Source organism: Corvus brachyrhynchos, unplaced genomic scaffold (assembly GCF_000691975.1).
Source record: "Corvus brachyrhynchos isolate BGI_N302 unplaced genomic scaffold, ASM69197v1 scaffold42, whole genome shotgun sequence".
NCBI lineage: Eukaryota > Metazoa > Chordata > Aves > Passeriformes > Corvidae > Corvus > Corvus brachyrhynchos.
In genome coordinates this window covers 2,889,614-2,893,550 of record NW_008237242.1, presented here as the reverse complement: position 1 = coordinate 2,893,550, position 3,937 = coordinate 2,889,614, and the positions used below count along the sequence as shown (strand labels likewise).

General features: G+C 44.0%; 1 long non-coding RNA gene across 1 annotated transcript in view; it reads right to left on the bottom strand.

The window, feature by feature from the left end:
- LOC108445669 overlaps positions 1–3,937 on the bottom strand; it is a 20,991-nt gene that overhangs the window by 5,852 nt on the left and 11,202 nt on the right. The gene's annotated exons all lie outside the window — the stretch shown is intronic.

Genomic DNA, 3,937 nt, shown 5'->3' with positions numbered 1-3,937 from the left:
AAAAAAATCACGTTTTTTTTCTCTTATCAAGGCTGAAAGCCTTCAGCCCTGCCGAAGCTGTGCTCCCTGGTTTTGGGCACCCACCCGCCACAGCATGCCTAAAGACCCTCCACTGTGGCATCTCATACCACTCTAGCCGACACTTCAGCAAAAGAAATGTTCCCCCTCAGGGAAACTGCAACCCTGCCAAAAGCCTAGAAACAAGAACTGAAGGCAAACAAATGGGATTTCAGACCATTTTTTTCCCTTTAAGTAAGGGTCACTGGAGTGGCTGAGCACCCTCCCACAAGCTTTCAGAGCAGCTGGTCCAGGACCCTCCTCCGTCACCCTCCGCAGGGCTTCACCCCTGTTCACTTCCGTGGTCGTGCTTCAATGGTGGTGGTTTCAATTTTTTCTCTTGGCAGCCTTTCATGAAATTATATTATTTATAGTCCTGTGTCCATTCCCATCATCATTACTCTTTAACAATAAACTTAATAATGCCTTTGCAAGCCTTTGTTATTTGCTGAATGCTGTGGGGTACTGTGTTTCGGAGCTATCATGCACTTTACAGAGCCTATGATTTGTCTCTTGGGTATGTTATCTTGCTATTAGCTGTAAATAGGGATCTAGATAATGTTTTACATCTGTGCCATTAAGAAACAACAAATTAGACTCTTCCCTAGCCTCTTCTGCTAGCTCACTAATCTTTGTTAACTTCAGGAAAAATGGAATAAAAAAAAAAAATCACTGTTTGTAAAGATACTGAGAAAACTCCACAATTCCTATGCTTGAGACTATAACAATTGAGATTTTTAACCAGATATGGTTGAAATTCAATACTCCTTTTTCCTGGGAAAGCCCCAGATTGTTGCTATTTGTTTTTGTAGCAACATGAAAAGAAAGCCCAAAGCATGAAATCTCCTTTACAAAATGAGATAAATATTAATTTTAAATCCACTATTTAGAACATTTTGTTTCAATGAAATGCAAAATAAAGCAGTTCAGAATAAAAATCCACTTGAAAAAAAAGATAAAAATGTTCCCTCTTAGTGCAACAGAAGCATTTATTTTCAAAGTATTTGCAAAATAAAATAAGCAGCTTCTAGGTATTCTCTGGGAAGTTGTTTTCAAAGGCTGACCAGACAGCAGCTTTCAAGTTGCAGATAACTGAGCAAAAAATGCTCCCTCCCCAGTGCTGGAGAGGTTTTGATCAACTCCTACAAGGCAGAGGAACAAATACTTTTAAAATCTTTCCACATTGACAAATAACCAGCCTTTTGAGTTTTTAAAGTAGTGATGCAGTAGCTGAGGCTTTGAAGCAAAGAGCAGCTTAGTTTTGAACAAAGGGGCTTTCCAGGTGGATAGCCTGTGCTGGACAGTGTGCTGAGGTGGTAGAACAGACAAACTGCTTGGATCCCTACTGGCCCCTCACCCTCCTGCCTGCTTTGCCTGGACTCTCTTTAAAGGGTGCATCCTACTCAGTACAACATTTCCAAAAGTGATGTGTTCAGAGGTTTGAGGTCGAATACTCTGAAACATGTTTAAACACCTTGGATAGTGTTTAGACACCCAAAGGGGTCAACATCATGTCCTTGCCTGGACACCAGAAATCTCCCCACAGGCAGTTGCTTGCCTTTTTCTTACACACTAGATTTTTCATCTTAAGCTCTTCCTTCCTGGGAGCACTGACAGCAGCTGATACTAATGGAACAGAACTTGGGAATTCACTGCCAACCCAACTCATGAGGAGACCATTGGAGCACACAAGATATGCTATTTCTTCATCAAACTCATGTTTGTCAACCTCTTAGCATATTAGCCAGCTTCACGAGCCAGTCTCTCTGCTTACAGAAACAGAGTGATTTGTTTTGTTGGAAACCATCACCAGGATGGAGAGTGGACCTGTCCACAGCTGATCAGACACTGGTACCTGTGGTGTTTGGAGTAAAGGGAAATCTTTTTATCACAGGATCAGTGAAATAATGTGAGCAGGGCCATGATTGCCTGAAGGAGGTTAGAGCACTTTCACAAGATCAAAGTAGCACAACTTAAGACTTGGAGGAAGCTGGAGTTTGGGAAGGATGTAGCTGCTGATGGGCACCACAGGACGTAAAACTCTGCAAAACACTATTCTCCTGATTTCTCATGTGAAGGTATATGGGGTTCAGCACAGCTTATCAGCACCTCACAGTGGTAGGCACTGTCCTGCTGTAATGCATTTACAGCCAGAGCACAAAAAATGTCATCTGGTGACATGTAGGATGGCGCCGTAACAATGACCGATGGAAGCAAATGAAAGCTGTATGGAACATTCATGGCTTTCTTAGCTGCTCCCTTTCTACCTTGAAGTGATCTCCTGACACACTGAACTAATTTTGCAGTGTTGGTTTCACCCCCTTCGAGTTCTCACTGCTGAATTTCACCTGCTCTTTTCTCTGACTCCACAGCTGGGCACTGATCCTGGCCCCAGGGTATGACCTCCCAGGCACTTGGTGAAGGGAACTGGCTGCTTCTCACTGAATATTTGCTAAGGGAGACTCATGCCCACTTCAGGGCTTTAATTCACTTACTTGCTGCCTCTTGCTGCCATGTGCTCCAGCACAAGTTTCCCTTTATTTACTTCAGCTGTGCACTGTGCAATTAGGAAAAAAATCCCAAGGGATGTATTTTCAGTCCCTCTTCTATAAATTCTCAATCTTCATTTATCTCTGGGGTAATGGGTGATTTCTACTACTTGATTTTCGGTTCATAAAAGCCAGCAGTTGGAAGGGTTGTCTGTGATTTCACTCCCTTCATGTACTCAGAAATGTTTCTAGAAGAAGCAATCTAACATTGTGGTATTGCATATCTGCAGCAATAAGAAAAAAAATTGATTTTTCTTCACAGAAATATGGGCTTATATAGATCCACAAGGTGAGTTACTGCATAGTAAGAGACTGCTGTGGCACCAAGTTTGCAAATGTGGAAACCGAAACCATAAGTTTTGTATCCTAGAGGAACTCAAGCCCAGCTCTGGATGTCAGCCTGTAATTGCTGGATGTGTAAGACCAGGAGGGACTGGGAAAATGCTTCCTTTATTTTAATACATCCAAGCAGCCTTCTTCAAAGGGATTCCATAGAACATCTCAAAGAAACAGGACAGGTACATGAATAACTTGAGGGTCAGGTACTGTGTTGTTCTGGTATATTCAAATTAAGGGACATAAATTCTTCCTGTCCTTTGTCTTTGTGTGTCCCACCCTGCCACTTTTCACCCCACCTGGTAAGGAATTAAAACATCCCTGAGAGATCAGGGGAGCAAGTAAAACCACAGCAAGGGTTAAGGCATCAGCTGGAGGCTGAAGTGTGCTGGGATCTAACGGAGGTGCTGGGCTTGCCTCAGCCTCAGCCTCAGCCTCAGTGGCCTGTGAGGAGAGAGGCAAACTGTCCCAGAAGTCACTGCTCCCCACCAGCCTCTACACCCCAGTCTCTGGAAGAGACTGCTTGGCAAGCCAAAACAGCAGGAGGTACCCCAGGGAAACTGTTATGTCCAGGTCTTGCAGGGGTCCCTTGCAGAAGGCATCTGTCCTCCATGACAGGCAGAAGAGAGATCCTTCTTTAAACTTATATCTAAACCTCAGCAACTTTATTCTCCAAATCAGAAGTTATACACTCCTGTACATCCAGGTGTGCCAAGGCCATGCCAGCGCATGGTGAAACAGCAAGGAGATGGTGCTGTCTCCTAGTGCACCCTTAAAGGGGCTCAGAGGGACACCCAGGCAGATAGACAGTGTTATTAGGGAAATAAATTAACTCCAAAGAGGATTTCAAGCAGAGCAGCTGTATAATATAAGGGTAGTGATGACACTGAGTGGGTGCAGCAGGGCTGATGTTGTTGGAAAGGCCCCAGGGGGAGGTGTAGAAAGATGAATGGCTCAAGCCCCGCTGTACTTCCTGCAGGCATCCCTTCGTCTGC